Genomic DNA, 21,334 nt, shown 5'->3' with positions numbered 1-21,334 from the left:
GCAACTAATCATGATGTGCTATATCCGGCATGCAATGTTAAATGATTCATTTCAACAAGAAAGGAGGGTAGGCTGTGTAAAAGTGCCACAATGATATTTTAACAGTACTCAACAGACACATTTTTTATTGCTCATGTACATCATATTTTAAATAATGGAGGCTAAAGTAAGGATTGCTATTATACTTTTTTCACCATTAAAGTCACAGAAGGGTAAGCACTTTTAATCAGCCGAGTTGGAAGTTTCTATATAGAATTCTGGCTTCTCATTCGATCAATGTGTGCATATGGCATAATAGAGAACTTACTCTGTGCATTGTGCATCATTAACTGACCACCAACCAGCAATATACTTGTTAGTCAGGGGTTGTTTACTAGCCGGTTTACATAAGTTGACCACGCTTCAGGTGCGTCCTGCCCTGAATGATCGGTAAGGCTAAGTTCCCACAATGAGCAGCCCTCACTTACTGTTAGTTACTTAACCATATGGGGACAGTGACGCTAGTGCTGATTGGGATCAGGGCATACATATCATAACAACCTCACATGAGTCTCGGGACCACAAGGGCCAGCACTGTTTGAATGGCATCGGCATAGGAGGGGACTAAAAGCTTTTAAATTTATTGGGGCCAAATATTTACATTAAGAAGTAATTGTCGTAATAGTCAACAACCACTTGAAAGCAAAAAATGAAATAAGTGAACTGGAGTATAAGTTGGTATACAAGCAATGTGTAGTGGCTAGTGTTGAGTGTTACCTTCCGATATTCAGAAATATCGGGATCAGATTGGATCGACCGATATCCAAAAAATATCAGATATCGCCGATACCGATAACAGAAACCAATGCAAGTCAATGGGACACAAATATCGGAATGAAAATATACCCTTTCTTTCCTTGCACATCCTGTTCCAGAGGGGGGAAGAGTGTGGGCGGAGACTGTGTGTCTGTGTGGGACCCTGGGGGTCTGTGCGGGCCTGCCAGGGGTATGTACGGGCCTCTCTGGGGTCTGTGCGGGCTGCCGGGGGTTTGTGCAGACCTGCCAGGGGTCTGTACGGGCCTCTCGGGGATCTGTGCGGCCTGCCGGGGGTCTGTGCGGCCCTCTTGGGGGTCTGTGTGGCCCTCTTGGGGGTCTGTGCGGCCTGCCGGGGATCTGTGCAGCCTGTCGGGGTCTGCAATGGCCTCTTGGGGGTCTGTGCGGCCTGCCGGGTATCTGTGCGGCCTGTTGGGGGTCTGTGTGGCCTTCCGGGGGTCTGTGCGGCCTGCCGAGGGTCTGTACGGGCCTCTTGGAGGTCTGTGCGGCCTGGTGGGGGTCTGTGCAGCCTTCCAGGGGTCTGTATGGGCCTCTCAGTGGTCTGTGCGGCCTGCCAGGGGTCTGTGCAGGTGTGCAGGCATCGCCGATGGGACTACAATGGCAGTGATTGACACATTAGCCAATGATGGGACAGTAGCAGTCCCATCATCCATAATGTGTTGAATGTAAAAAAAACCATACATGCTACATACAACATACATAATACATACATACTACATACATACAACATAATACATACATACATACAACATACTATATACATACATACAACATACATACTACATACATACAACATAATATATAGTGCATACATACATACTACATACATACAACATACATACTAAATGCATGCATACAACATACATACAACATACATACATACTACATACATACAACATGCATACAACTTACTACATACATCCATACAACATACATACATCCATACAACATACATACATACTACATACATACTAAATACATACCACATACATACCACATACTACATACATACTAGATACATACATATTGCATACATACTACATACATACTACATACATACTACATACATACTACATACATACTACATACATACATACTACATACAATACATTCATACATTACATACAATACATACATATAGACATACATTACATATAACATAGATTACATACTCACCATCACTTGTCATTTTGATCCCCGAAGCCAATGTCATCTGTAAAAAATATGAAAATAACAAACAACCAATATACTCCCTGATTTGCAGAAATCCATGAGTGTCCCACGACGATCTCCCGTGGAGAACGGCAGCATCAGCTGATGCGACCGCTCTCTAGGGGCTCCAGGAACACAATGACGGGAGGAAGGTATCCTTCCGCACTGTATTCCTCCGCTGCTGTAAAAAAATAGTCCCTAGTCTCACTTTTGTCATTGCTGTGTGAGAAATTTTCCCACGCAGCAATTGCCAGAAAGTGAGACTCTGAACTCTAGTAACCTCTCAGTGATGCACTCCAGGAGCCATTGTCTCCTGTCAGTGTGTCACTGAAGGTCCTATAGAGCAGCGACATCACCCGATGTCACTGTTCTATAGGAGAGATCATCGTGGGACACTGGTTATTAATTAGACTACGGCGGTCAGGTAGTACACAGTTTATTATTTTACGTTTTTGCAGGCGCTAAAGTATGGTAAGTATGGTTAAATTAAGAATATTAAAATGCTTTTTTCCTAATGTGTGTGTGTTTTATTAACCATTTACTAGTATTGGATTAATAATGGTTATGCGTCTTATTGACTCCTCTCCTTTATTAGTCTTGCTTAATGTAACCTTACAATAGCAAGGTGACATTAACCTCTTATTACGCCATATCCCACCGCTACACGGGAGTGGGAAGAGAGGGGCTAAGTGCTGGAATTGGCGCATCTTACAGATACGCCATTTCTGGGGCGGCTGCGGACTGGTATTTGTAGCTGGAGGGGGCAATATTCATGGCCCCTCTCTAGGCTATGAATATCAGCCCGCAGCTGGCTGCATGGCCTTTCTGGCTATAAAATATACGGGGACCCCACATCATTTTTTGGGGTGTCCCCCTATTTTAATAGCTAGTAAAGGCTACGCAGACAGCTGCGGGCTGATATTCATAGCAGGCTACAAATATTGGCCCCCGGCCGTCGGCTTTCTTCCTCTGGCGCAGAAAATTGCATGGGAGCAATTAAGGCCTCTTTCACACTTGCGTCGGTAATGGTCCGTCGCTATGCGTCAAGCCGACGTACCGACACACGTTGTGAAATTTGTGCACGACAGCGGATGCAGGTTTTCAACACATCTGCTGCCCATTCTGAAGTCCGGGGAGGAGGGGGCGGCATTTTGGCATGCGCGGTAGAAAATGGTGGACGCGCCGGACCAAAAAAAGTTCACTTGAACATTTTGTCGTGCCGACGTTCCGCCAAAACACAACGGATCCGTTGCACGACTGACGTGACGTGTGGCCATCCATCGCGATCCGTCGCTAATACCAGTCTATTTGTAAAAAACGCATCCTTCGAACACATTTGCAGGATCCGTTTTTTCCCAAAACGACGGATTGCGACGGATTGCTAAAGACGCAAGTGTGAAAGTAGCCTTAGAAACATCGGCCTTTCTATTATATATCTATGGATATATCTATCTATAGATATATTTATTGAAAGATATATCTATAGATACATAGATGTATCCATATAACTGGCTGTTTTCACACATCAGGTTTTTGCCATCAGGCACAATTCGGCGAGTTTTGAAAAAAACGGATGCGTTTTTTTTGCCGGATCCGTTTTTTCTCATACAGTTGTATTAGCGCTGGATTGCGCCTAATGGCCACATGTTTCATCCGTTTTTTGCAGGATCCGTCAAAAAAGCTGTTTCTGCAGGACGGAAAACACGTACAGAGGAACTGTTTTTCTGTCCGGCGAAAAAAACGCACAGCGACTCCCCCAAAAAAATGACATGGGGTCCCCCTATATTTTATAGCCAGAAAGGCTACGCAGACAGCTGCAGGCTGATATTCATAGCCTAGAGAGGGGCCATGGATATTGCACCCCCCAGCTTCAAATACCAGTCCTCAGCCGCCCCAGAAAAGACGCCTATCCTTTATTAATCCAATACTAGTAAATGGTTAATAAAACACACTCACATTAGGAAAAAAGTATTTTAATATTCTTCATTTAACCATACTTACCATACTTCAACGCCTGCAAAAAACGTAAAATAATAAACCATATGTTAGGAGTCGAGTTTCCTCTGCTGCACAGGGGGAATCTCGATCCGTGTCTGCTGCAGTCTCCCATTCTCCATCGGCCGCATTGGAGCCTGCTCAGCGGAGACGTAGGTCCCAGCATCTCACTGAGCCTCATTCTGTGATTCTAGCCTCTGCTATTGTACCCTGCACTGATCTGCGGTGAGCAGGCTTTTTTGGGACTAAGTCCTGCTTTGCACACACTGAGCATGCCCAGGGTAAGATCTCTCAGTGGAGATCAAGGGTCACATGCTTAGGTACTGCAGCCAAATCTATTGGTCCTTCTAGGAAGGTCCTGTAGGTACGCAGGCTCTGTGGCAGTCTCTCATTGGTCCTTTTTAGGAAGGTCCTACACATGCTGCAGCTATTTAAGGCTCGCATGGCCGCACGGCCATGCGCTGGTATCTTCCAAAGTTATGTGCTTTGTGCCACTGTGGTCATGTGCTTGAATGTGTTCAGGGACTCGGCTGAAATAAGCCCTTAGAATGCTGGCACCTCCGGCGAGGAGATTGTGTATGAGTGTATTCAGGGACCTGGCTGAAATAAGCCCCTAGAATGCTGGCACCTCCGGCGAGGAGTGTTGTGTGCATGCATGACCACTGACTGCTCTCATCTGGGTAGTTAGCCTGTGCCTCTGTGAGAATCTCACAGGGCACAGAGCTTTGCTTTCTCGGCCGCTCTGTGAAGCTAACAGAGCTGGTTCATACCGCCATATTGTGCCACCATTCACTTAGCAGCAGGATATTTCCTGCACGGTGGATCCCGGGTTGTGAACGCACCAATCCCATCAACAAATACATTCGGTGCGTTCCGCAAACCCTAACAGTATACTAGCGCCAGGATCTGGCTAAGTAATGGCAGATGAACAGCGGTTGCAGGGGTACATCCAGCTGCAGGAGGGTCGGTTGATGTCTCTTGAGCGTGCAACCTCGGCGGTGGATGTTACCGCAATAGCTGTTCAGGCTGCTAGTGTGGCTGCAGCAGCTTTACCCACTGCCACCTCTGTTTCGACCATATCTCACCTCCCATTGCCTGAGAGATACTCTGGGGACAGTAAGTCCTGTAGGGGTTTCGTGAGCCAGTGTGGTATACACCTCGAGCTCCTGGCTGCATGTTTTCCCACAGAGCGGGCAACGGTGGGATTCATAATCTCTCTCTTGTCGGACAGGGCGTTGGAGTGGGCTACGCCGCTGTGGGAGCGCAACGATCATGTGGTGCGGAGTGTTCCTCGGTTTCTGGACACTCTGAAACAGGTCTTTGTAGGACCTCAAGTCACTCATGATACAGCGCTCCAGCTGCTGGCTTTGACTCAGGGTCCAGACATGGTAAGTCATTTTGCGGTTACCTTCCGGACGTTAGCGTTTGAGTTGGAATGGCCAGATAAAACCCTCATTCCCGTATTTTGGAGGGGGCTGGCTGACCATGTGAAGGACGCTTTGGCTTCTAGGGAGATTCCCGCCACACTGGAGGAGCTCATAGCTGTATCAACTCACATAGACCTTCGTTTTCACGAGCGAAGGTTGGAGCGAGCCTAGTGTAGGCAGAGGTTTCGACTGGCTCCCACCTTCGCCAGACCTCTGGAATCTCCAGTCCAGGAGTCCGAGTCACATCAGGCCATAGAGGTGACACGAGCGAGACCCAAGTCCCAGTCCGCTTGTGCACATAAGGTCTGTCATGTTTGCCGGCAGTCAGGACATCTTGCCTCCAAGTGTCCTCAGTGGCCGGGGAAACGTCAGCGTCTAGTGGCGACGTTTGCCTCAAAGTTGTCCTTCAAGGGGACAATTACCTTTGGGCCATCCACTCTTATGGTAGAGCTATGCGTGGACTCTGGGGCGGAGGGTAATTTTATGTCATCTGCTTTCGCCCAGCGTCACGCAATACCCCTGGTTATGATCGCCAAACCAGTAACCGTTCGAGTGGTAAATGGGTCGACACTACCCTCTCAGATTACCCACCAAACCATTCCTATCACGCTTTCTGTGTCTTCATCACATCAGGAGATTATCTCCCTATTCGTCATTCCTGAGGGAATTGATGAGGTCCTGTTGGGGATACCATGGCTACACTACCATTCTCCTCAAATAGAGTGGTCCTCAGGGAGAATTTTGGGATGGAGTAAATCCTGTGAGGGTAGATGTCAGAGGGAGTGCGTTCAGGTTGCTACAACTCAGGTACCCGCAGATCTTTCCTCTCTCCCCAAACACTATTGGCCCTATGCAGACGTGTTCTCCAAAAGGGCTGCGGAGACCCTTCCGCCTCACCGCCCCTATGACTGTCCTATTGACCTCTTGCCTGTTGCTGAGCCTCCCCGGGGTCAAGTTTATCCATTATCTCTCCCAGAGACAGAGGCAATGTCTCAGTATATCCAAGAGAATCTGGCAAGAGGATTCATTAGGGAGTCAGTGTCACCTGAAGGGGCAGGGTTCTTCTTCGTACAGAAGAAGACAGGAGACTTACGTCCATGCATAGATTACAGGGGTCTTAACGCTATCACTGTTAAGAACAAGTACCCATTACCCCTGATTTCTGAGCTTTTTGATAGGCTACAGGGAGCAAGGGTGTTTACAAAATTAGCTCTGCGGGTTGCCTATAACCTGATTTGCAACCGTGAGGGGGTCGAATGGAAGACGGCTTTTAACACCAAGGAAGGGCATTATGAATACCTGATGATGCCCTTCGAGCTCTGTAATGTGCCAGCTGTTTTCCAAGACTTTGTGAACAACATTTTCTGGGATATGCTCACCTCCTCAGTCGTAGTCTATCTTGGTGATATTCTCATCTACTCTCCAGATATTGACTCCCATCGGAGAGATGTTCGCAAAGTCTTCAACCTCTTACGGGCAAACTCCCTCTACGTTAAGTTGGAGAAGTGTGTGTTTGAGCAGTAGTCCTTGCCTTTCCTTGGTTATATCATCTCTGCCCAGGGTTTAGCTATGGATCCTGCCAAACTACAGGCTGTGATGGACTGGCAGGAACCCCATTCTCTTAAAGCGGTGCAACACTTTATGGGGTTCATTAATTACTATCGCCAGTTCATTCCACACTTCTCAACTTTGGTAGCTCACTTGGTTGCCCTCACCAAGAAGGGAGCAAATCCCAAGTTGTGGTCAGAGGAGGTCTCCAAGGCCTTTCTCTCGATTAAGTCACACTTCCCTAGCGCTCCCATCCTACATCGCCCCGATGTAGATAAGCCATTTATCATGGAGGTGGATGCCTCATCCATTGGTGCTGGAGCAGTCCTTTTCCAAAAGGATGCTCAAGGTCGGAAGCATCCTTGCTTCTTTTTCTCCAAGACCTTCACACCAGCAGAGAGGAATTATTCCATCGGGGACAGGGAGTTGCTAGCCATGAAGTTGGCTTTTTCAGAGTGGAGACACCTCTTGGTGGGAGCTCGCTTTCCCTTCCATGTGTTCACTGACCACAAGAACTTGGTGTATATACAGACGGCCCAGCGGCTGAATTCTCGCCAGGCTAGATGGTCCCTGTTCTTCTCCCGGTTCCATTTTACTCTCCATTTTCTCTCCGGGGAGAAGAACACTCGTGATGATGCTCTCTCCCGCTCTGTAGTGTCATCTGAGGAGGAGCCTCGGCTTATTGTCCCTTCTGAGAGCCTGAGAACTGTGGCTCCGGTTTCACTTGAGTCCGTGCCCCCGGGCAAGACTTTCGTACCAGTGAATTTGCGACCGGAGGTTCTCTCTTGGGCTCACTCGTCCAGAGTCGGTGGACATTTTGGGACCAAGAGGACATCTGAGCTTTTGGTGAGGACATACTGGTGGCTGCATATGGCTCGTGATGTTGGGGACTATATTCGGGCATCTGTCTCCTGCGCCCAGAATCGGTCTCCTCGGCAACGGCCTGCTGGGTTACTTTACCCCATGCCGGTGGCAGACAGGCCCTGGGAAATGGTCGGGATGGACTTCGTGGTGGGCTTACCCAAGTCTCGTAGCTGCACCGTTATCTGGGTAGTCACCGATCATTTTTCCAAGATGGTGCATTTGGTGCCGCTTCCACGGTTACCTTCTGCACGGGCCTTGGCAGCTTTGTCAATTAAACATATTTTCCACCTACATGGAATGCCTGATAAAATTGTCAGCGACCGGGGTCCCCAATTTGCATCTCGGTTTTGGAAAGAGCTCACGTTTACTCAGCATAGAGCTGAATCTCTCCTCTGCATATCATCCCGAGACGAATGGGTTGGTAGAGAGAATCAACCAAACCCTGGTGACATACTTGTGTCTCTGCTAGGCAGAATGACTGGGCATCTTTGCTACCTTGGGCGGAATTTGCCTTGAACAATGCCGTAGCTGATTCCACTGGTCAGACTCCTTTTCTCCTCAATTACGGCCAGCATCCGCGTGTCCCTGTGCCCATGCCCGTGTCATCCACCGATTCTAGGGTGGCAGACTGGGCGGTGGAGGCACGTGACATCTGGGATCGCACACAGGATGCCATCCGGGCCTCCAAGGAGAGAATGAGGGTTTCGGCCGATACACACCGGCGCCCCGCTCCGACCTTTGCTCCTTTCGACTTAGTGTGGCTCTCCGCCTGTAACATCAGGCTGCGAGTTGAGTCCACTAAGTTTGCGCCTCTCTACATTGGCCCATTCAAGGTTCTGGAACAGGTCAACCTTGTGGTCTACCGTTTGGCTATTCCTCCACGCCTTGGTATCACTGATACCTTTCACGTTTCCCTCTTAAAGCCTGTTCATTTATCCAAGTTTTCTGAGTCATCTGCCAGGACATCGGGTTCATCTATGGATGAGTTTGAGGTGAATGCTATCATGGGGTGCAAGGTGGTACATGGCAAGAAATTTTATCTGGTGGATTGGAAGGGTCACGGTCCAGAGGATAGAACCTGGGAGCCTGTGGAGCACATTCGGGCTCCGCTGCTCATTGCGGCTTTTGAGCGTAGTGAGGCTCAAGGAGGGGGGGCCCTAGGAGGTGGGGTAATGTTAGGAGTCGAGTTTCCTCTGCTGCACAGAAGAAATCTCGATCCGTGTCTGCTGCGGTCTCCCATTCTCCATCGGCCGCAGTGGAGCCTGCTCAGCGGAGACGTCGGTCCCAGCGTCTCACTGAGCCTGATTCTGTGCAAAGGGTTACTGCTGCCAAATCTATTGGTCCTTCTAGGAAGGTCCTGTAGGTACGCAGGCTCTGTGGCAGTCTCTCCTTGGTCCTTTTTAGGAAGGTCCTGTACGTGCTGCAGCTATTTAAGGCTCGCATGGCCGCACGGAGGAGTGTTGTGTGCATGCATGACCACTGACTGCTCTCATCTGTGTAGTTAGCCTATGCCTCTGTGAGAGTCTAACAGGGCACAGAGCTTTCCTTTCTTGGCCGCTCTGTGAAGCTAACAGAGCTGGTTCATACTGCCATATTGTGCTGCAATTCACTTAGCAGCAGGATATTTCCTGCACGGTGGATCCCGGGTTGAGAACGCACCAATCCCATCAATAAATATATTCGGTGCGTTCCACAAACCCTAACACCATATACTACCTGTCCGCCATAGTCCAATTAATAATGAGTGTCCTACGACGATCTCCCCTATAGAATAGTGACATTGGGTAATGTCACTGCTCTATAGGACCTTCAGTGACACACTGACAGGAGACAATGGCTCCTGCAGTGCATCACTGAGAGGTTACTAGAGTTCAGAGTCTCACTTTATGGCAATTGCTGCGTGGGAAAATTTCTTACACAGCAATGCTAAAAGTGAGACTAGGGACTATTTTTTTACAGCAGCGGAGGAATACAGTGTGGAAGGATACCTTCCTCCCGTCATTGTGTTCCTGGAGCCCCTAGAGAGCGGTCGCATCAGCTGATGCTGCCATTCTCCACGGGAGATCGTCGTGGGACACTCGTGGATTTCTGCGGATCAGGGAGTATAGTGTTTGTTATTTTCATATTTTTTACAGATGACACTGGCTTCGGGGATCAAAATGACAAGTGATGGTGAGTATGTAATCTATGTTATATGTACTGTATGTCTATATGTATGTATTGTATGTAATGTATGAATGTATTGTATGTAGTATTTATGTAGTATGTATGTAGCATGTTGTATGTATGTAGTATGTATGCATGTATGTAGTATGTATGTAGGTTGTATGTATGTAGTATGTATGTTGTATGTATGTAGTATGTATGTTGTATGTAGTATGTATGTATGTATGTATGTAGTATGTATGTATGTAGTATGTAGTATGTTGTATGTATGTAGTATGTATGTATGTTGTATGATTAAGATCGCATAGATCGAAACACTTTGTCTATCCTCATGACTGCATCCACCTTTGAGCAAGGATTTTAATCAATCTATATTTATATGCACTAAAAAAGAATTTCAAGATTTTAGGACCTTTTCCTCATCTTCCATTGCTGCACGTCTTGGTCAGGAAATATCCGTGCTCCTTCAGTCTGTCAGTGAGCTGGCTGTGGCTTTTAGCCTTTTTTTTCTATATATATGTATGTAGTATGTATGTATTTTGTATGTATGTTGTATGGATGTATGTAGTATGTTGTATGTATGTAGTATGTATGTTGTATGTATGTTTGTAGTATGTATGTTGAATGTATGTATGTTGTATGTATGTAGTATAGAGTATGTTGTATGTATGTTGTATGTATGTGGTATGTTGTGTGTATGTTGCATGTATGTATGTAGTATGTATGTAGTATGTTGTATGCATGTAGTATGTATGTATTATGTTGTATGTATGTAGTATGTTTGATGTATGTAGTATGTATGGGTTTTTTTTACATTCAACACATTAGCCGGATGATGGGACTACTGCTGTCCCATCATTGGCTAATGTGTCAATCAGTGCCATTATAGCAGGCATAGCCCGATGGGACTTGTATTCCCATCGGACGATGCCTGCACACCCACACAGATCCCCGGCAGGCCGCACAGACCACCAAGAGGCCCGTACAGACCCCCGGCAGGCCGCACAGACCCCCGGCAGGCCACACAGAACCCCCAAGAGGCCCATACAGACCCTTGGCAGGCCGCACAGACCCACGGCAGCCCACACAGACCCCCGGCAGGCCCAAACTGACCCCCGGCAGGCCGCACAGACCCCTGGCAGGCCCACACAGACCCCCGGCAGCCCGCACAGACCCCCGACAGGCCCGTACAGACCCCAGGCAGGCCTGTACAGACCCCCGGCAGGCCCGCACAGACCACCCACGTTCACACTCAGACCCCGCCCGCACACACAGACACGCAGTCTCCGCCCACGCACCGCCTACACTCCATTATAGTGCATCATTGCACAATAGGAACTTCCGATTCCGGTATCCGATATCTTAAAAGTATCGGAACTCAGTATCAGAATTCCGATGCAGCGAATATTGGCCGATACCTGATATTTGCAGTATCGGAATGCTCAACACTAGTAGTGGCATGTTCACAATGGCCATTAAGCAGATAAAATTTAATATAGAAATAAAATTAACAAACAGTGGGGGAAATACATATTTAATCCCATGCTGATTTTGTAAGTTTGCCCACTGACAAAGACATGAGCAGCCTATAATTTTAAGGGTAGGTCAATTTTAACATTGAGAGAAAGAATAACAAAAATAAAATCCAGAAAATCACATTGTATAAATTATATAAATTTACTTGCAATTTTCCTTGAGAAACAAGTATTTGATCCCTCTGGCAAATAAGGCTTAATAATTGGTGGCAAAGCCCTTTTTCGCAAGGACAGGAGTAAGATGCTTTTAGTAGTTGATAATGAGGTTTATGCACATGTCAGGAGGAATTTTTGTCCACTCCTCTGCAGATCATCTCTAAATCGTTAACATTTTGAGGGTGTCACTTAGCAACTCGGAGCTTCAACTCCTTCCATAAGTTTTCTATGGGATTAAGGTCTGGAGACTGGCTAGGCCACTCCATGACCCTAATGTGCTTCTTTTTGAGCCACTCCTTTGTTGCTTTGGCTGTATATTTAGGGTCATTGTCTTGCTGGAAGACACAGCCACTACCAATTTTTAATGTCCTGGCGGAGGGAAGGAGGTTGTTACTCAGGATTTTATGGTTCAAGGCTCCATCCATTCTCTCATTGCTGCAATGAGGTAGTCCTGTGCCCTTGGCAGAGAAACATCCCCAAAACATAATGTTTCCACCTCCATGCTTGAGAGTGTGGACGGTATTCTATGGGTCATAGGCAGCATTTCTCTTCCTACAGACATGTAGAGTTGAGTTAATGCCAAAAACTTCAATTTTTGTCTCATCTGACCAAAGCACCTTCTCCTAATCACTCACAGAATCATCCCGGTGTTCACTGGCAAACTTCAGATGGGCCTGCACATGTGCCTTCTTGAGCAGGGGGACCTTGCGGGCACTGCAGGATTTTAAACCATTATGGCATAATGTGTTACCAATACTTTTCCTGGTCAATGTGGTCCTAGCTGCCTTGGGATCATTAACAAGATCCCCCCGTGTAGTTTTAGGCTGATCTCTCACCTACCTCATGAACAAGGATACCCCATGAGGTGAGATTTTGCATGGTGCCCCAGATCTATGTCATTTACAGTCATTTTGTATTTCTCCCATTTTCTTACTATTGCACCAACAGTTGTCTCCTTCTTACCCAGCGTCTTGCTTATGTTTTTGTAGCCCATTCCAGCTTTGTGCAGGTCTATGATTTTGTCGCTGACATCCTTATAAAGCCCTTTGGTCTTGCCCATATTGTAGAGGTTAGAGTCTGACTGATTGAGTCTGTGGACAGGAGTCTTTTATAAAGGTGACTATGTATGTAAGTCTTTAATGCAGGTAATGAGTTGATTAGGAGCGTCTATCTGGTCTGTAGCAGCCAGAACTCTTAATGGTTAGTAAGGGACCAAATACTTATTTTTCACTGCAAAATGCAAATAAATGTATATAATTTATGCAATGTGAGTTTCTAGATTTTATTTTTGATATACTATCTCTCAATGTTAAAATTAACCTACCCTTAAAATTATAGACTGTTCATTAGTGTTGAGCGATACCGTCCGATACTTGAAAGTATCGGTATCGGAAAGTATCGGCCGATACCGTCACAGTATCGGAATCCAATCCGATACCGATACCCGATACCAATACAAGTCAATGGGACTCAAGTATCGGACGGTATTCCTGATGGTTCCCAGGGTCTGAAGGAGAGGAAACTCTCCTTCAGGCCCTGGGAACCATATAAATGTGTAAAAGAAAGAATTAAAATAAAAAATATCGCTATACTCACCTGTCCGACGCAGCCGGGACTTCAGCGAGGGAACCGGCAGCGTTGTTTGTTTAAAAATCGCGCTATTACTTGGTTACGTGAATTCCCGGCTTGTGATTGTTCAGGTCGGCCATGTTGCCGGGACGCGGACCAATCACAGCAAGCCGTGACGAAATTACGTCACGGCTTGCTGTGATTGGTCCGCGTCCCGGCAATATGGCCGCCCTGACCAATCACAAGCCGGGACGTCACGGGAGGCTGGACACGCGCTCATTTTAAAATGGGCGCGTGTCCAGCCTCCCGTGACGTCACGGCTTGTGATTGGTTGCGCCGCGATCAACCAATCACAAGCCGGGAGGCTGGACGCGCTCATTTTGAAATGGGCGCGTGTCCAGCCTCCCGTGACGTCACGGCTTGTGATTGGTTGCGCCGCGATCAACCAATCACAAGCCGGGAGGCTGGACGCGCTCATTTTGAAATGGGCGCGTGTCCAGCCTCCCGGCTTGTGATTGGTTGACCGCGACGCAACCAATCACAAGCCGTGACGTCACGGGAGGCTGGACACGCGCCCTTTTTAAAATGAGCGCGTTTCCAGCCTCCCGTGACGTCACGGCTTGTGATTGGTTAATGGCGGCCATGTTGCCGGGACGCGGACCAATCACAGCAAGCCGTGACGTATTTTCGTCACGGCTTGCTGTGATTGGTCCGCGGCCCGGCAACATGGCCGCCCTGACCAATCACAAGCCGGGACTTCGCGTAACCATGTAAAAGCGGGAATTTTAAACAAACAACGCTGCCGGTTCCTGCGCTGAGGTCCCGGCTGCGTCGGACAGGTGAGTATAGCGATATTTTTTATTTTAATTCTCTATTTTACACATTTTAACATTAATGTTGTTCCGATACCCGATACCCGATACCACAAGAGTATCGGAATCCCGGTATCGGAATTCCGATACAGCAAGTATCGGCCGATACCCGATACTTGCAGCATCGGAATGCTCAACACTACTGTTCATGTCTTTGTCAGTGGGAAAGCTTACAAAATCAGCAAGGAATCAAATACATATTTCCCCACTATAAACTATGCTGTAAGTAAGTAAAAAGAATAGTATATGTACATGATGTAGTGTACTTAGTAAACACTGTTTCAGTGTTTCAATCATTCCTAGGAACCCTTGATCTGTGAGAGTAAATGCACCTTAACGAGAGAGAAAGATTTGTACAGTTTTGATACCCGAACCAAACAGGACTAAAGTTCAGTCGGATACAAAAACTCAAACTTCCACTGGTCCACTCATTCCTATCTACAACATTTTTTGCCTAGTCTCTATAGCCAGTGTGATGCAGCGATGTCCTTGCTGTGCAGTGACCTATACAAAGTTCAAAATAATGTCTTGTTTATTCCATAGCATACTCACAAACCGAAAAATAAGCAAGCAAGACATTCGGTATGCAGCCGGGAAAAGTAACGACAGTCCACAAGCCGTTGCAGTGAACGTATTACACCACCGTGTACGCTGGGGTGTCAGGCTTTTCAGGCTCTGCCTGGCCCGTGTTGCTCCACATGGAAAGAGCTCCTCAAAAGTCTCCTGCTAGGTCTGACTCCCAGACCAATACTGACACACCCAAACTCTCTTGCAGGTTTTTTTTTCTTTCCTCCAGATTCTATGGCCATGGGCCACTATAAGATCTGGGCTGGAGGAAACAGACCGGCCCCACTACCTTCCTGCAGTCCGTTTCTAAATAAAAGCCCATACCGGGTTTTCCTGAATAATTTCTGGGTCAGATAACTTGACCCAGTTCACACTCACTTTTATTCTTCCCTGTGTCTCACAGGCAAACCTGCTGTGAGCACAGGGCACTCCAGCGGATCTAATATGCTTCTAAGCACATCCTGGGGGATACATAGCGACCCTCGCATATGACACCGGTCATTGCCTTACATACCCCCCTCTGTTCAGACTTGTGGGGTTGAACATTTGTCAGCATACATGGTGCCCGTGACAGGGCATCCGCTTTTCCCTGTGATTTCCCAGCCCGATGTTCCACAGAGAAGCTGAAGTTTTGTAGGGACAAGAACCATCTGGTGACTCGGGCATTCCTCTCTTTTGCATTTCTCATCCAGATGAGGGGTGAATGGTCCGTTACCAACCGAAACTGACGCCCGAGCAAATAGTAGCGTAGGGACTCCAAGGCCCATTTAATCGCCAAGCACTCCTTCTCCACTACGCTATAATTTTTCTCTGACGGGGTCAGTTTCCTGCTTAAATAGTTGACTGGATACTCATCCCCGTTCACCTCTTGTGACAGCACCGCTCATAAGCCTACCTCTGAGGCATTGGTTTGCACAATAAAGTTTTTCTTGAAGTCGGGGCTGATGAGGACCGGCTGTCCACACAACGCCGACTTCAGAGACTGCAAAGCTTCCTCTGCTTGAGGATTCCTCTTGACCATCACCGTTTCTTCCCTTTTAACAGGTCCGTTAGGGAAGCCGATTTACCAGAAAAATTGGGTATTAATTGACGGTAATACCCAATGATGCCAAGGAATGCCCTCACTTGTTTGGTACTTAAGGGCTTGGGCCAGTTTTGAATGGCCTCAATTTTGTTCACTTGAGGTTTGATAACCCCTCGGCCAATCACGTACCCTAAGTACCGGGCTTCCGTGAGACCTATCGCGCATTTCTTTGGGTTTGCTGTTAACCCTGCGACTCTAAGAGACTCCAACATGGCTTGTACCTGCGCCAAAGTCACTTTTCATATGACACGTTCAGCGCCATTTCTCAGCCAATGAAGGTGGACGCAGAGTGTGGGCAGCGTGATGACATAGGTCTCGGTCCCCACCATCTTAGAGAAGGGCATTACAGTGATTGGCTTGCTTTCAGCGGTGTCACAGGGGCTATAAAGGGGCGTGCACGCCGACCGCCATCTTACTTCTGCCGATCGTAGCATAGGGAGAGGTTGCTGCAGCTTCGTCAGAAGCAGGGATATAGTTAGGGAGGAAATCTAAAACCCCAAACCGCTTGTGCTGTAGCGATTTCCACTGTCCAACACCACCTTTTCTTTGCGGGGACAGTGGAGGCTAGACTTCTGTGCATCAGCTCTGTAGCTTATAAGGCTCCCTGATAGCTGCATTGCTGTTTGTACGCCGCTGTGCAAACCAACTGCTTTTTTCAAAGCAAAAATCCTGTTGCTTCTTTCTGCACAGTTCTCTTGTTTATTTGTTTGTCCACACTTTTCTGTGCAGCAGTCCTTTTTACTGCTGGCTGCCATACTTGTCCTGAGATCATTGTAGGGAGATTGTTATTGTAGCACAGTCCCTTTTTTATATATATATCTGCTAGCCACTGTCTGCCACTGAAGCTGTGTAGTGTAATACAGTGGGCCTGATTTTCTCAGCACTCTCCCACACCTATAAAGGGAAATTTCTATTGCCACTAAGTGCATCTGCGTCAGTCCTGTTTGTGGCATATCTGTCAGCCACTTTCTGACACTGAAACTGTGTAGTGTAATACAGTGGGACTGATTTTCCCAGCAGTCTCCCACACCTATAAAGGGAAATTTCTATTGCCACTAAGTGCATCTGCGTCAGTCCTGTTTGTGGCATATCTGTCAGCCACTTTCTGACACTGAAACTGTGTAGTGTAATACAGTGGGCCTGATTTTCCCAGCAGTCTCCCACCCACACCTATAAAGGGAAATTTCTATTGCCACTAAGGGCATCTGCATCAGTCCTGTTTGTGGCATATCTGTCAGCCAATTTCTGACACTGAAACTGTGTAGTGTAATACAGTGGGCCTGATTTTCCCAGCAGTCTCCCACACCTATTAAGGGAAATTTCTATTGCCACTAAGGGCATCTGCGTCAGTCCTGTTTGTGGCATATCTGTCAGCCACTTTCGGACACTGAAACTGTGTAGTGTAATACAGTGGGCCAGATTTTTCTAACAGTCTCCCACACCTATAAAGGGAGATTTAAATACACAACAAGTTTACGTACACCTTCTATCTGGTTTTACAGTACCATATAATGGTTGTTAGTTTGGTTACATTTTTCCAAGAATGAGGAAGTCTGGTGGAAGTGGTCGTGGGCGGTCATTGCCAGCTGGTAATGATGGTAGTGGTGGTGGAGCATCAGGTGGTCATGGGAAAAGCAAAATAGCACCTAAGTCTCGAGTTGTTGAGCTAGCATCATCGTCTGGCTACACAAGGCCTTGAACGCTCCCTTTTCTGGGAGTAGGAAAACCGCTTTTAAAGCCGGAGCAGCAGGAAAAAGTTTTGGCTTTCCTTGCTGACTCTGCCTCTAGCTCTTTAGCCTCCTCTTCGGAAAGTGCAAAATTTAAAAGCAGCGCATCGTCAGTGGATGCTCCCGGTCAGGAACAAGTCGCTTCCTTGTGTCCTTCACCCAGAACAACAGTGAAGGATGCGTCAGGCGACACAACAGGTTACTCCATGGAGCTCTTTACACATACCGTGCCTGGGTTAGAAAGGGAAATTGTTAACAGGCCATGCCCATTACAAGATGAATCGGACATGGATTGCACAGATGCACAGCCACAGTTAGATTATTATGCTGTTCCATTGACTCAGATCACAACATTGCCCTCGCAGTGTACTGAGCCACAATCTGACCCTGATGAGACTATGGTGCCCCGTCCCGAACGCTATAGCACCGGCTTACACAGTGACACAGAGGAAGGTGCACAGGACATAGAAGAGGAGGTGATAGATGACCCAGTTGTTGACACCGATTGGCAGCTATTGGGGGAACAGGTTGCCGCTGGCAGTAGCTCTGAAGCGGAGGAGGAGGAGCCGCAGCAGGCATCAACATCGCACCAGCTTTCATCTGGTAGGCCCATATCTGGCCAAAAACGTGTGTCAAAACCAAAAACAGTTGTAGGACAGCGTGGCCATCCAGTCAAAGTAGCACAGTGTGCAATGCCTGAAAAGGTATTCAATAGTAGGAAGAGTGCAGTCTGGCAATTTTTTTTCCAAGATCTGAATAATCAGTGCAAAGTGATCTGTAAGAAATGCTCAAGGACCTTTAGCAGAGGTCAGAATGTCAAAAATTTAAATACAACTTGCATGCGTAGACATTTAACCACCATGCACTGGCAAGCCTGGACTAACTACCAAACGTCTCATAAAGTTGTTGCACCCGCTCACAATGAAGCTAGTCAGCAACGCTACATTCCTTCCCTCACTGTAAGCCCACCGTTTACGACACCACCTGCAGCAAATGTGGAGGTATCGTCGAAAGGCCAGAGCAGCCAGGAAATCACCAGGTTCTTGGTAGGAAACACTGTATGTAGGCCAACAGCAAGAATACCATAACCAACCCTCTCTGTCTGCCATGTCCACCACCACCCCTGCTAGTTCCACCATATGCAGCTCTCCAGTCTAGCTCACCCTACAAGAGACTCTCGTTAGGAAAAGGAAGTACTCGTCCTCTCATCCGTGTACACAGGGTTTGAACGCCCACATTGCTAGACTAATCTCGTTAGAGATAATGCCCTACTGGTTGGTTGAAAGCAAAGCTTTCAAAGCCCTGATGGCTTACACAGTACCACGCTATGACCTACCCAGTCGACACTTCTTTGTGAGAAAAGCCATCCCAGCCCTCCACCAGCATGTCAAAGACCGCATTATCCATGCACTCAGGCAATCTGTCAGTAGAAAGGTGCACCTCACAACAGATGCATGGACCAGTAGGCATGGCCAGGGACGTTACGTGTCCATCACAGCACACTGGTTAATGTGGTGGATGCAGGGTCAACAGGGAACAGCCATATTGGGACAGTTCTGCCTAGCCCACGGTCTAGGAAACAGTTGGCTGTAGGCGTTTGCCACCCCTCCTCCTCCTCCTCATCCTCCAGCAGAAGCGAGAGCTCGTCCACAGAGCGCAGTCGCACAACCACTCCATCCGCAGCTGCCAGTGTTGCACACGAGGTGTCCCATTATGGAACAGCTAGTGGTAAGCGTCAGCAGGCTGTGTTGGAAATGAAGTGTTTGGGCGACAACAGACACACCGCAGAAGTTCTGTCCGAGTTCTTGCAGCAAGAAACTCAGTCATGGATGGGCAGTGTACATCTTGAGGCAGGCAAGGTAGTCAGTAATAACGGAAGGAATTTTATGGCTGCCATAGCCCTTTCACAACTGAAACACGTTCGTTGCCTGGCTCACACCTTGAACCTGGTGGTGCAGTGCTTCCTGAAAAGTTATCTGGGGTTACCCGCCCTGCTCCTGAAGGTGAGAAGACTTTGATCGCACATCCGCCGTTCGCCCGTACAGTCCAGCCATATGCAGAACCATCAGCGATCTTTGCAGCTTCCCCAGCACCGCCTAATAATTGACATTGCAACGTATGCAATGTATTTGTGGGAGGATACACATACACGGGCAGGCAGTTGGATGGCAGACATGGAGTTGTCAGGTGTGCAGTGGTCGAAGCTACAAGACCTGTGTCAAGTCCTTCAGTGTTTTGAGGAATGCACAAGCCTGGTTAGTGCAGACGATGCCATCATAAGCATGAGCATCCCCCTAATGCGTCTGCTGATGCAAAGTTTGATGCACATAAAGGAGCAGGCGTCTGCAGCCGAGGCCGAGGGAAGCCTTGATGACAGTCAGCCATTGTCTGCTCAGGGAAGTCTCCTGGACGAGGTGGCGGACGAAGAGGAGGATGACGAGGAGGATGATGGGGATGAATATTTATGGGAGGAGGAAGCTTATCAGGGGGCAATAGAAACTGGTGGCGTTGCAAGGACTGGTACAGGGTTTTTGAGGGAGACAAGTGATGTTGATTTGCCAGAAAGTGCTCCTCAACCCAGCACAAGCAGTGAATTGACACCTGGAACATTGGCCCACATGGCGGATTATACCTTGCGTATCCTAAAAAGGGACCCCCGCATTATCAAAATGATGACCGATGATGATTACTGGTTGGCCTGCCTCCTGGATCCACGCTATAAAGGGAAATTGCAAAATATCATGCCACATGAGAACCTTGAGCAAATATTGGCTACCAAACAAGCAACTCTTGTAGACCGTTTGGTTCATGCATTCCCAGCACACAGCGGCGGTGATGGTTCTCACAAGAGCTGCAGGGGGCAACATGGCAGAGGGGTTAGAGGTGCACAAATCAGAAGTGACGTTGGACAGAGGGGTTTTATGACCAGGTTGTGGAGTGATTTCGCAATGACCGCAGACACGACAGGTACTGTAGCATCAATTCAAAGTGACAGGAGACAACATTTGTCCAGTATGGTTGCTAACTATTTTTCCTCCCTTATCGATGTTCTCCCTCACACATCTTTCCCATTTGATTACTGGGCATCCAAAATAGACACCTGGCCTGAATTGGCAGAATATGCATTACAGGAGCTTGCTTGCCCAGCTGCTAGTGTGCTATCAGAAAGAGTATTCAGTGCTGCTGGTTCAATACTGACCGAAAAAAGGACTCGTCTGGCTACCCAAAATGTTGATGATCTAACCTTCATTAAAATGAACCAATCATGGATTTTTTAATTATTTTGCCCCACCTTTCCCTGCTGACACCTAGCTTTCCTGTAAAAAGGTCTTGCTTTTGGACTCGTCTTACTGACTGCTCCAATTTCTCCATTTGCAGCTGCTGTATGTCCACCATAGGCCATTTTTACACCTCCCTAAACGGGCTGACTCCCCCCACGGGGCCGTGGTCACCACTTGGCACAAGCACCCGTGCGAGTGCCGTTTGCCTGGACAGGTGGGTGTGCCCACTTTGGGGCGACGGCACTGGCACAGAGTTCCTCATAGTACAATGAAGTGTCTCTGATGGTGGTGGTGCACACCCAACGTCAGACACACCGTCGTAACATGAGGGGCCCTGGGCCAGTACCGCCACCCATGAGAGAGTATTCCCCCCCCCCCAGCTCAAACAGTGCTCTACCACTTGCAAAATTACCTCTCACTGCTCCACCACTGTTTAGTCTGTGCTGTTAAATCCGTCAATGGCACTGCCAATACCAATTTGTTGACATGATTGATGCTAGTAAAAATATTCAGGGGCC

Source organism: Ranitomeya variabilis, chromosome 4 (assembly GCF_051348905.1).
Source record: "Ranitomeya variabilis isolate aRanVar5 chromosome 4, aRanVar5.hap1, whole genome shotgun sequence".
NCBI classification, from domain to species: Eukaryota; Metazoa; Chordata; class Amphibia; order Anura; family Dendrobatidae; genus Ranitomeya; species Ranitomeya variabilis.
Note: the sequence above shows the minus strand (reverse complement) of the source record.